This window comes from Cibotium barometz, chromosome 37 (genome assembly GCF_041138505.1).
Source record: "Cibotium barometz isolate CiBa-2024 chromosome 37, ASM4113850v1, whole genome shotgun sequence".
Lineage (NCBI taxonomy): Eukaryota > Viridiplantae > Streptophyta > Polypodiopsida > Cyatheales > Cibotiaceae > Cibotium > Cibotium barometz.
The window spans coordinates 43200091-43213509 of NC_141082.1; the positions used below are offsets into that span (position 1 = coordinate 43200091).

Sequence of the window (13419 nt, forward strand, 5' to 3'; positions counted from 1 at the left end):
TGAATCTCCATGGTTTCTTAATTTTCTTGAACATGTGCATCTTCCTTGCATCTACCCAAGTTTTAAGATGCATATCTGTGTGGAGTGAAGTTGTGAAGGAGTGATCTCAAACTAGTTTTAAGATGCATATCTGTGTGGAGTGAAGTTGTGAACTAGTTCTCATTTGAGCTATGAACAAAGGCCCTAACCAACAGCACAAACGGCCATAACCTCTCTTCCTTAGGTAACCTCTGCACACACAATAGTAGCTCACGGCTTCTCCTAGCAACAAAGAGAGCTAAGAAAGCTTAACTCTAAGTTCAACTCAATGAAGCAAGAGCAGTAGCAAGACCTCATGAATATTTGGACACAAAATTAACAGCAAAATCAATATGCATTTTAGGCAACAAATGGGTAGAGAGGCACCCCATCATTTCCTACTCAAAAATCAAAGTTCCCTCCTTGAAAAGAGGGAGACTTTTTACCCTTTAAACATTTATTTGATGGCTCATAATAGTCATTTCAAACCTTTGTGAAATTAATACTTTGTGAATATTTATTTGGTGGTGCATACTAGCCATTTTAAACCTTTGATGTAATGCCCACCTAATTATAAAGAGAAATTTTACTTTGTGTGTGCAAGCCTTAGTGAAATCTCAAAGCTCCACACCCTTGTTTGTGAACATTTTTTGTGAGTCATAACCAATATTTATGGTGAATTAAAGTGTATCCAAGCCATGTGTGAGATGGGCGAATGCACTTCCTTGTTTATCATCTTGTCTTCATCGATATCTTGGTGGTGATGTATGTCATGCATACTTTCTTCTTGGTGGTGTTTATCTTTATGAGTTCTATGATGACCTTATGCATTCCATGTGTGAGATGGAAATACTTTTGTCATCAACAACCCTTTGTGAAGACACATTTTGGATTCTTTCTTATGTGCATTATAGAGAAGTCCTTATTGAGCATGGGTCCCATGCAACATGTCATCCTTGGTGGGCCTTATTGGCTCTTCATTGTGGCATGAGTAGCTACATGTCATTTGAAGACACATCATTAACTTATTCATTTTTATGTCGACACACATTTCCATTTCCTTTGATGGTAACTTGGTGGCATAAATAGCAAGGCCCTTGGGAAGAGTGTTGACTTCAACTATAGTGATGACTCATGGCAATGATTATATCTCATGTGTTGTACTCCCTACCTTTCACACCCCTACTACTGTATATGAAGGAAAAGTTATGGAGTTATTCAGACTATACAACAATTTTGTAATGTAATCATTTATAGCCGGTGGTCATTTATAGCTAGTAGCCAATTTTGTAATGCAATCATTTATATAGGCAGTGGCATTTTGTTCTTTGTGAGTTCTTGGTTAAGCATACCCTATGTGGTCTGGATGCTTGATCAAGAGAGTGTTGAGAAATATGGGTGATTTAGCATCCATATATCCTTATAGTAGTGTGATTTTTTTACGAAGATTTTTTTATCCCCCTAATCCTAGGCACCTCCCATTAATGTAGGGGGAGGTGGAGTAGATTTAGGAGATGATTGTGGATCTAGGTGCCTACCTATATGAGGCCTATATTATGAGGTCCACACACTCATTTGATGTGACTGAGAGCCTATCTTATGTGTGACCTATTAGTGGATTAATATATGCTTTCTGTTGCTTTGTAAATCTTGCCCATGCACATGGTTTCCTCATGTTATGTGTGTTTTCATTTTATTATTTATCTTTTTTTACTTAATCTATGTGTCTTATGGTGTCTTTATTAGCTCTAATCTTTCATAGAAGGATTTGTCCATGACCCATCACTTGAGTGGTCCAACCCTATCATTATTCCTTAGTAAGCTTCATTTTTAATATGTATGAGATGAGATTATGTGTAAGTTTACATTCCTTCTAATTATTCTTGATAGATAAGGTCGTCAAAAGTGATACTTTGTGTATTAACAAAGCATATATGACTAAGATGCTATTCTTTAGTGACTCTATTTATATGCATTTTAATTATTCTTGATATATATTAGGTTGTCAAAAGTGATACTTTGTGTAGTAACAAAGCATATGACTAAGATATTATTCTTTAGTGACTCTATTTAGCAAAAAAAATTAACCTAGGGTCATTAACAAGCATATGACTAAGATGTTATTCTTTAGTGACTCTATTTAGCAAAAAAAATTAACCTAGGATCATTAACAAGCATACCCATGAGCCATCCTAATCTCTATGCTATGGCAATGTACAAAATTGACATTTGGTTTTATGGGAACTTTTGTATCAAAACTTTGAAGTTATCATCTCATGGACCCAGCTTACTCTTGGACATTTGTTTAGACGATGAAATGGCATTGACTCGATAAATGGTATCAACTAAGTTGAAAATCACATGCCACCTAAGAGCCATGACGTGATCTTTATCCATTAACAATATTTTATGTGGTAGCTTATATACCTATCAACTTTGAAATTCTACATTAATCAAGATTAATCGGCAAACTTCACACTAGTGGCTAGCTAGTTCTTAGCTACCATCTCTTGAGTGTTTCCAAATCAATATCCTCATTATTTGCGACACCATGTTTACAAAGGTTCAAATACTAGCCACCAATACAAAGTTTTTTCTTTCATAATAGCTAAAAGAAGTGGTACATTTATTACCATTGCAAAACCTTAAGCCTTTTTTTAAAAAAAGATGATTTGTTCTCTTTCATTGTTTCACACTCCACTTATAAAATTATATGTTTTGTAAACAATTCATACGTGTGCTTTCAACACTACATTTATCTATAAAGAAAATTCAACCTTTGGTTATGCTAACAACTTCTAGTTCACTTCATTGTTATATGCTTTATGTATCTATAAAGAAAATTCAATCTTTGGTTATGCTAAATTGTTATATTCTTTATGTATCTATATTACATTTGATTCCAAAATTGCTTGTGTTATTGGCATCCCTCTCAACACGATTACTCTTTTTCTTGCTCTCAATCAAATGTTAACATTTTAGGTCTTTTTTTAATAATGGGCAAGAAGAAGTTTGACCACCAACCAAAACTATTGAAAAGAAATCTTGCATTGGTTAATTAGAAGCTGAGCTATGTATTACAATTGAGGTCCACTCCCCGAGAATAGAGAGTTGACATCTTGGAGCTTTTGATTCTTCTTTGTTCTTTTGATATCCAAGCCTAGAAAAGTGATGGAGCCCCAGAGTGTTCCCTAAACTAAGTGAAATAAGTTTCTCCCTAAAGATTGCATTATGGCCCGGTGGTTACTTTAATGCTCCAATTTGAAATTAAAATTGGGCGGTTAGTTTAATACTCCAATTTGAAATTAACATTTGTTAAGCTAGTGGACCACCAAGGAAGGTTTGTAAAAGGAATAACTTTGAGAAGAGGTAAATAAACGGTTTTGTTCTTCTTTTTTGGTAAATGCCCATGAGTCCATAACAAGCAAAGTGGTAAGCCAAGCTTCAAGGGTGAGGCATCAATCAGGGTAGCCTGCTTTGTGGGATAAGGGGGTCCCATGGGTACTAAGCCCGCTTCCTAACGCCCAACTTTGAAAAAAAAAAAAAAAAAAGTCGTAAGCCAAGCTTCAAAATGAAGGAAAGGTGTAAACATACAACAGCCAACTGCCATGGAGTCCCTGCACTCGGAAACACTAACTGCTGCCTTTGCTCTCTCTCTCTCTCTCTCTCTCTCGCACACACACATAAGATGCGTTCACAGCTGCTGTCTTGAGTCAAGTACCTCCATCTAGAGAGGAATTGCAGCTATGGCCGAGCCGCAGCAGAAACACTTCAACATCCTGCCCTTGCACGACAAGGTCGCGTCAGCTCTCTCTCCTGTAGAAAAAGCTCTGATGAGCTATGACGAGGTCCAAGATGCAATCAGAGCTCTGAAATCTGCTGAGGAAGAGTTCTCCCAAAGGTCTCCAGATTACCTGAACTCATCACCATCATCATCATCTAGAGTCCCCCCCCTGGACCTCATGGATAGGCTGGGCACCCTGTTCGGCTTCCAAGCAGACAATGTCAGAAACCAGCGTGAGCATGTCATCCTCCTCCTCGCAAACCATCTGCTGCGCTCAAAGCAAGATAACGTTGATGCAAGGCAAGGCAGAAATGATGCAAAGGTGGAGCATTCCATCGGCTTCTTACACAAGAAATTGCTCAAAAATTACAAGAAGTGGTGCTCCTTCCTGGGTGAAAAGCACAACCTCCATGATTCCAGCAAGCTTGCCCTCCTTGCCTACCCTTGCCTTTACCTTCTCATCTGGGGGGAGGCAGCGAACCTTCGCTTCATGCCAGAGTGCCTCTGCTACATCTTCCACAACATGGCCGAGGAGCTCTATGTTGCCGTGTTGGGGCGTTCGCCACATATTAGCATTGAAATCAGCGGTACCCAACGGGGGGCTGAGGACAACAAACCACCTTTCTCTTTCGGCAAGAACTGCTTCTTGACAAAAGTAATCACACGCATCTACAATGCGGTGAGAGCTGAAGCCCAAGGTTCCAGAGATGGAGGAGCCCCTCATTCTTCATGGAGAAACTATGATGACATGAATGAGTTTTTCTGGTCCAAGCACTGCTTCACTCAGCTTGGGAAGTTCAAATCAGGCAGTGGGTGGAGGTTGGAATTAGGCAGTGACTACTTAGTCAATGTCCCAATCTACGTCCCAGCAGATGGAAAAAAAAGGGAGGAGGGCAAACAACAGAATGAAAGTATGGGGCCGTTGCAGGGGCAACCCAACAGCAAGCGGCAGCAGTCATTCGGCGCCAGTTTGCTGAAGCTACCAACCAGGCAAAGAGAAAGGGAGCAGAAGAAGAGGAAGGTGATCCGCAAATACAACACGATGGGCTTCAAGGTCGGTTTTGTGGAGCAGCGATCATTCTGGAACATCTTCCACAGCTTCCACCGCCTCTGGTTTGCTCAGCTCCTCATCTTGCAAATCCTCATCACTCTTGCCTTCAGCAGCGGGGATGGCACACCATGGACAGCCTTGTATGACAGGGATATCCAAGCCAAATTGCTCTATGCCTTCATCACATGGGCTGGCCTCCGGGCGGTGCAAGCTCTCCTCACCATAGTCATGCAATTCACCTTGATCTCCAGAAACGCCAAGCTGCTTGCTCTGCGCATGGTCCTCAAGCTTCTGGCATCCATAGCATGGATCGCCATCTTCTCCATCATGCTGGCCAGGGTTCATTACCAGAGAGCCAATGATGGCGGCTGGTCAGCAGAAGCGAACCTCAAGTTGTTCCAGTTTCTCGTGGCTGCTGCTGTTTTCTTGCTCCCAGAAATTCTATCAATACTGCTGTTCTTCATGCCTTGCGTTGCCAACTTCATAGAGAAATCAGAATGGAAGGTCCTCCATGCCCTCTCATGGTGGTTCCGCACTAGAACCTTTGTTGGCCGTGGCCTGCACCAAGGCCTCATGGCCACCCTCAAATACACCCTCTTCTGGCTCATTGTTCTCTCTGCCAAGATCTCCTTCAGCTACTTCCTTCAACTAAGGCCCCTAGTGGAGCCAACACGCGAGTTTCTTAGGCTCAATAGGGTGGTCTTTAAATGGCATGAATTCTTTAGCAACCACAACAGGTTTGTGGTGGCTGTGCTCTGGGCGCCTGTTCTCTTGATCTACTTGATGGATACACAGATTTGGTACTCTATCCTCTCATCAGTGGTGGGAGTAATGGTAGGACTTTTCTCTAACATTGGAGAGCTCCGCAATCTGCAACAATTCAGGCTAAGATTCCCCTTCTTTGCTAGTGCTACTACATTCAATTTGTTGCCTGAGGAAAAATCTAACAGAGACAGGCACTTGAGGCCTGTGAGGGACATGTTGAAGAGGCTGAAGATCAGATATGGGTTGGATAGGCATTACACTAACGTAGCTGGATACGATTCACTGCCAGGTCAAAAGTTTGCAGTTTTATGGAACTGCATAATCTCTTCCTTGAGGGAGGAAGACCTGGTGAGCAATAAGGAAAAAGAACAGCTCGAATTACCACCACCCTCCCTGGACATTCCAGTGGTTCAGTGGCCTGCGGTGCTCTTGTCCAATGAGGTTTCAAATGCACTTCGTGTCGCCCGCAAGAATAAGAAAGACAACACTGTGAAACTGTGGAAGAAGATCAGCCGCAATGAGTATAGGAAATGTGCTGTGATGGAGGCTTTTTACAGCCTGAGGTGCTTGCTTTTGAGAATCATTCGGGAGGAGAAGGAAGGCGAAGAGCACAGGGATCACGGGCTGCTGGAGAGGAAGATTGTGAATCTGGTGCTTAACGAGATTAAAGACAGTTGTAAGGAGGGAAAATTCCTTGAAAAATACAAAGCAGAAGAATTGAAAGAAGTGCATTCTCGTGTATTGGACTTGCTGCGGGTCCTGTTGGGGAAGCCAGTGTCCAAAGAGGCTCACATAGCTGACACAGTGAAGGCTCTTCTGAACCTGATAGATGGATTGGTTAGAGACCTTCCCACAAACAAGCGCACTATGAAAGAGTTGATGGGTGCTGCTGGTGTGTCTCCAACAAGGGAGGGCGGTGCTGATGTGGGAGAAAGCTTGTTTCAAGATGCAATTCAGTTGAATGTCCTGGAAGATAAAGACTTCCACCGCCAGTTGAGGAGGCTCCAGTCTATGCTAGAGGAGAACATGACAAATGTTCCAAAGAACCTGGAGGCCCGCCGCCGCCTTGCTTTCTTCAGTAACTCCCTCTTCATGACCATGCCCCATGCACCTTCAGTGGATCGGATGCTAGCTTTCAGTGTCCTCACTCCTTACCATAAAGAGGACGTTTTGTACAGTCTAGATCAGTTGGAAGCTATGAATGAGGATGGCATAAGCATCAAGTTCTATCTTCAGAAAATCTTTCCAGATGAATGGGTAAACTACGAGGAGAGAATGGAGTCTCTTCCACTTGATAAACAGTTAGATCTAAAGCTGTGGGCTTCCTATAGAGGTCAGACACTGGGCCGCACCATTCGGGGCATGATGTACTACCAGCGTGCTCTAGAGGTGCTGGCTCACCTTGAAACTGAAACATCACAATCCAAACTTGCTACAACTTCCACACATCTGGAAAACCCGAGGCCTCCTAGCCGCTTGCGTGACTTGACAATAACACCCCAAGAGGAAGCTGCAGCTCTTTTGAAGTTCACATTTGTTGTCGCATGCCAGGCCTATGGGGATTTAAAAGATCAGAAAGATGACAAAGCTAATGACATACTTTCCCTGATGAAGAGATATCCAGCTGTAAGGGTTGCATATGTGGAAGAGGTTGGCAAAAACAAGGAATACTACTCTGTTTTGGTGAAATATGATCCAGAACAACATAAAGAAGTGGAGATATACAGAATATTGCTTCCTGGTCCTTTCAAGCTGGGGGAAGGCAAGCCTGAAAATCAAAATCAGGCCCTCATCTTCACCAGAGGAGAGGCGGTGCAGACCATCGACATGAACCAAGACAACTACTTTGAGGAGGCTCTCAAAGTCCGGAATTTGCTTCAAGAATTTACAAAGAAACACGAGCCTCGCATCCTTGGTATTCGAGAGCATGTCTTCACTGGCTCTGTCTCTTCTCTGGCTTTCTTCATGTCTTCTCAAGAGACCAGTTTTGTCACACTCGGCCAGCGAGTGCTTGCTAACCCTCTCAAAATCAGGATGCATTATGGGCACCCAGACATGTTTGACAGGCTATGGTTCTTATCAAGGGGAGGCATCAGCAAGGCCTCCACGGAGATCAATATCAGTGAGGACATTTATGCAGGATTCAACTGCACTCTGAGAGGAGGGAATGTCACTCACCATGAATACATACAGGTAGGGAAAGGAAGAGATGTGGGCTTGAATCAGATTGCTACATTTGAGGCCAAGATCTCTGGTGGCAATGGTGAACAGATGTTGAGCAGAGATGTTTACCGCCTTGGCCATCACCTTGATTTCTTCCGCATGTTCTCCTTCTACTATACAGCTGTGGGCTTCTACTTCAGTAACCTGCTTATCATCTTGGCTGCCTATGCATTCTTGTGGGGTCGAGTATATCTCGGCCTCAGTGGAATAGAAAGCTTCATTTCTGCCGGAAGCCTCAGCAATTCAGCCCTAACAGCCTCCCTTGACCAGCAGTTCATCGTGCAGGTTGGATTGTTCAGCTCTCTGCCGATGATTGTCGAGAACTCCCTAGAGCATGGCTTCACAGATGCAGTGTGGCAATTCCTTTTGATGCACCTGCAGCTCTGCTCTATCTTCTACACCTTCTCCTTGGGGACAAAAGGACATTACTTTGGCAGGACCCTGCTCCATGGGGGTGCCAAATACAAGGCCACTGGCCGGGGTTTTGTGGTGAAAAGAGAGACATTTACAGAGAATTACCGCTACCATTCTAGGAGCCATTTTGTCAAAGGGATTGAGCTCATCATTCTCCTGATCATCTATGAGACATATGGGACCATAGCCAGAAACACCACAGTCTATGCACTAATGACACTCTCCTACTGGTTCTTGGCACTGTCATGGATACTGGGGCCCTTTTTGTTCAATCCATCGGGGTTCGACTGGCTGCAGACAGTATATGATTATGAGGACTTCCAGACATGGCTATGGCAGAAGAGGGGAGTGTCAATGAAGGCACATGAGAGCTGGGAGGTGTGGTGGAATGAGGAGCAGGACCATCTGAGCACTACGGGCTTCTGGGGAAGGGTTCTAGAGGTGGTGATTAGCGTGAGGTTCTTTCTGATACAGTACGGCATGGTGTACAGGCTGAACATAGCGGCTCACAACAAGAGCATTCTGGTGTATTTAGTGTCCTGGACTTACATTGTGGTGGCCATTGTGGTGTACATAGTGGTGGCAAGAGCGGGGGAGAAGTATGCGGCCGAGCAGCACATATACTACAGGTCGATTCAGTGTTTTGTGATACTGTTCATAGCGATGGTGATAGTGCTGCTGGTGGAGCTGACGGGTTTCCAGTTTGTGGATCTGTTTCTGAGCTTGCTGGCGTTCTTGCCGACCGGGTGGGGTCTGCTGTGCATGGGCTCCGTGTTGAAGCCCTACCTGGAAGAGACGCCCGTGTGGGCGGTGGTGGTGGAGGTGGCCCGCCTCTACGACCTGGCCATGGGGCTCATGGTCATGGCGCCCGTGGCCATCCTCTCCTGGTTGCCCGGCTTCCAATCCATGCAGACCCGCATCCTTTTCAACCAAGCCTTCAGCAGAGGCCTCCAAATCTCTCGACTCCTACAAGGCAAGAAGGCTACTTACCGAGGTCAGTACTAATAATAATGGTTTGAATAATAATCACCCTTAAAAAATCACCCCTACATATCTACATGGTTTGAATAATATTAACCGCAAAAAATAAGTTTAACCCTAAATAAATAGCTCGGCTTGTTGGCCAAGCTTTCCTTTTTAGGTGTGAAATACTTCTCCTGGGTTTGAGGGGTCGTTCACAACTCCATAGTGATGTGATAGAGTGGTCGTTCAATCAACACCCATATACCACCCACGGGAATTAAGCAGTCCAAGGATATGATAGGTTGGCATATTTTCTCTTCTATGGCTCATCCATAATGTTGTGACTTAAAGGTGCTCAATTTTGATGTCCAAGCCATATTTTTATAAATTTCAATAGCATTTTTTATGCAGCATGGGGATCTTGTTGGATGTACCACTCTAATTTGCTGACTTTTGATGTACTGGCCCCATAATTTTATGTAAGCAATAAAGCATAATTCATTACTTCCAGCTAAAGTTTTAGAGTGACATGTCAACTCATAAATCTTAGGCCATCCTTACATTTACAAGGTGCGTTTTTGTTTTCAGTACTATCTACTAATAAGTGTGGCTTACTTTATTTACCATGTCCTAAAAAATTCAAGTGTGTGTGTTGAAATGGACAAGTAGTGTATGAAACGCAAAAAGGTTTATCAAAAGTGAAGTCATCACCAAGCAATGCCAAGCCAACATCATCACCCGATTGGTTACAATGGTGGGTGAGTGTAAATTTAGCATGTATTAGAATTATGTAGCCTTGTAGTTATAGCTTAGTGGATGTGGATAGAGCCAAAGGGCCAAAGCTCAAGGTGGACATGGGCAAAAGGCTAAATGGGTATGAAAGGGAAGAGGGGCTAATATCCGACGAAAGACGATAAGGTGAGCAAGAGGCACAAAGGGTAGAGCCAAGTGACAAAGGTCCAATGCCAAAGATAGGGGTGAAAAAACCAAGGCCTTGGCTCATGTGGTATAAAAGGTGGCCTATCTCTTCACAAATTCCAAGAATGGAAGACGAGGGTAGGTGGCGATTGAACTTGATTTTCAAAATTGTCATGAGCTTGATTTTTGAATTTAGCAATGGATTATGGGTGTCTTTGGTTATTTCACATTAAATCTTTGTTATTAATAGGGATTTCATTAGAGGAATTAGGGCTTGGGTAGTACATTAGCTATGTTTTGAGGTTGGGTTATGTTGATGTTTGGTGCAATGGAGGGGTTGCCGGATTGGTTTGGATCCTTGCAGCAATAAAGATGAAGAGTGAAAAGATGTATGAACCCACACACTCTCACATGCCCGATAGATCACTTGAGTAATTATTGAAATAATTTGAAAAGTCACACACAATAGAAAAATATATGTTGTAGCAATCTCTAAACAACTAGTAAAAAATAATTAGAGATTAATATCGTGAATAGTGATAATAATTAGCTCTCAAACAAGTAAATTTTTTTAAATTGAAATTTTTAGGAGTAAAGAGAGAAAACATGAGTGGTAGAGAGAGAAACCACATAGGAAATGCTCACAATCACTGAGAATCACTAGTAGCTTGGGCACACATAATACAATAAATTTGTAGCTTAAACATTCTCATAGCTGTAAAATTAAAAGAATCACTCAATCACTTTTCTTAGTTCTCAGGTAGCTTAAACATTCTCATAGCTGTAAAATTAAAAGAATCACTCAATCACTTTTCTTAGTTCTCAATAGAGCTAGTCATAGTTCTAATACCATGAAAAGATTTATGAACCCACACACTCTCATAGGCCCAATAGATCACTTGAGTAAAGTGACTCCTAAATTATTGAAATAGTATGAAAAATTACACAAAATAGAAATTATATGCTATAGCAATCTCTAAACAAGGAGTAAAAGTTAATTAGAGATTGCTATAGCATATTAATTAGAGATTAATATGGTGATTAATGATGATAATTAGATAAGTGAATTTTTTTTTAAATCTAAATTTTCAGCAGTAGAGAGAGAAAATACACCCAAAAAAATACTCATCACTTGCTAATGTGATTGGGCACACATAATACAATGAATTTGCTAATGTGATTGCTAATGTGATTGGGCACACATAATACAATGAATTTGCAGCTTAAACACTCTCTAATTTTTGCAGCTTAAACACTCTTCTCTAATTTTTGCAAATGACTCTCCTATGGCTACATATTTCCCATGCTTGTTTCTCTACAACTTTTGGCTTATGCTTTCCAAACTTTTGCATGCTCTTTATGCTATCTTTTGATTGCCCACTATACATATCATTTGAACCATCCAAATTGCATTATTCTACTCTCTAGAATCACTTTAAGATTGCCCATAACCTTATTGACTGAAATTTAGTTATTTCTCTACTCTACATGACTATATATAAAAACTCCCGAGCTAGTCATTAACAACTTCCAAAAACTGAACAGACACTCATGAGTTTGGTTTTGCATCCTCAACCCTCAACAAAGTTGAGGGTGTTTATAGTAAGAATATTGCAAGGTCAAGCTAAGAGAAAGGAGTAATTCAAGGTTTTATCTCTCTTTGTTTGAGTAGGGGCATTAAAGAAGAACCTTCCAATGAGTGTTGCAAAGAAATATGGGTAGGAGGTGTCTTGGGAGGCCGAGATGAAGAAGAGATAAGTGAAAAGAGGGAGATAGTTGGCATCAAGGTGATTGTGTCAAAGAAGCAACTTTAACTTATCAGTTAAAGGGAATTGTCACATGGTGGCTTGGGAGACCAAGATGAAGAAGAGATAAGTAAAAACAGGGAGATAGCTGGCATCAAGGCGATTGTGTCAAAGAAGCAACTTTAACTTATCAGTTAAAGGGAATTGTCACATGGTGGTGTTAAAGTGTAAAACTGGGAGGCACTAAGATGGGTTCATATAAGTGGATTTGTAGGGTGACCATGGGTTTTAAATGGAGGTTCACATGCAGCTAAGGGGGATTTAATGATCACTAAGCAAGAGAATGAGAGATCATCAGTTAAAAAGAAAAACATGAGGGGTGAGGGTGGGGGGAGGGGGGGATGTTTTAGGTTTTTTAGGATGTGTTCCATGGATCGCTTAATGTTTGGGAGAACCTACACAAGGATCTCCCTCTTGCCTCTTGCTTGCTTGTATGAGGGGTGAGGGTGGGGGGAGGGGGGATGTTTTAGGTTTTTTAGGATGTGTTCCATGGATCGCTTAATGTTTGGGAGAACCTACACAAGGATCTCCCTCTTGCCTCTTGCTTGCTTGTATGCATGATTTGAGCTCTCTAGCTGCTTGTCTATGTGTGTGTGAGTGAGTAAGTGAGGGATCGAGCTATGAGGCGATTGAGCTACGAGGAGTGTGCAATTGGTGACATGACGGCATGAGCTCTTGCATGCTCCATCAATGGTGCTACCTACAAGAATCCCCAGCTCAAGCTATCACGAGGTAAGTGATATACCCACCCTCTGCATTTGTGTTCTAGCTATGGTATATTAGGTCTCAATTTGAGCATTGTATGCTCTTGAGTGCAGTGTGGTGAACTCCCAAAGAACTAGCCAAATTCCAAACGTGGTGGGAAATGAAAATTAAAAACACATGCATACACAAGAAGCCACAATGAGCCACCAAAAAAAATGCTCACACATGAAGAGGTAATGACAATAATTACACAAGAACTAGACCAGAGTGTATGCCATTTGAAGCAAAGCCCTTCTTATCAAATGATTTAATGCCATAAGCCATGAACAAGGATCATAAAGAGGAGATGCCCAAGCAAATAGAAGAATCATATGCAAAAGAAGAGCTTGAAATGCCTTCTAAGAATGATGGAGCCGTTATTTCTTGCTAGGGAGCTTTCTGTTGAGAAGGAGTAGCCATTTTGAGTAGGCACTCCACTACTCAATGAGGTCCTTGATGAAGAGAACATTATAATGGGGCCCTCCGAGAGTTATTCCATTCATTTTTCTCCCCTTCCATCGGATAGAGGTTTAAAATACTAGCACTAGTGTAGCTCCTTGCATAGCATAAAAGTTAGGCACAATATCCTGTGTCTCCTCATAATAGTCATGATTTAGTTCTAACTCACAAGAATATTCACTTTCCACCACTGGTTCTTCCAACCAAGACAACCTAATTTATTGGTGTTATCTTTGGTGGAGGTGGTTGGGGTGGTAATACCGATGGTGATAAGG

General features: G+C 42.0%; 1 pseudogene across 1 annotated transcript; it reads left to right on the forward strand.

The window, feature by feature from the left end:
* The first annotated feature begins 3764 nt into the window (after window positions 1-3764).
* Window positions 3765-9722, forward strand: LOC147617291 (callose synthase 11 pseudogene; annotated as a pseudogene). The gene has a single exon (XR_015262335.1). The product of XR_015262335.1 is annotated as a callose synthase 11 pseudogene (transcript).
* Window positions 9723-13419: the final 3697 nt, after the last annotated feature.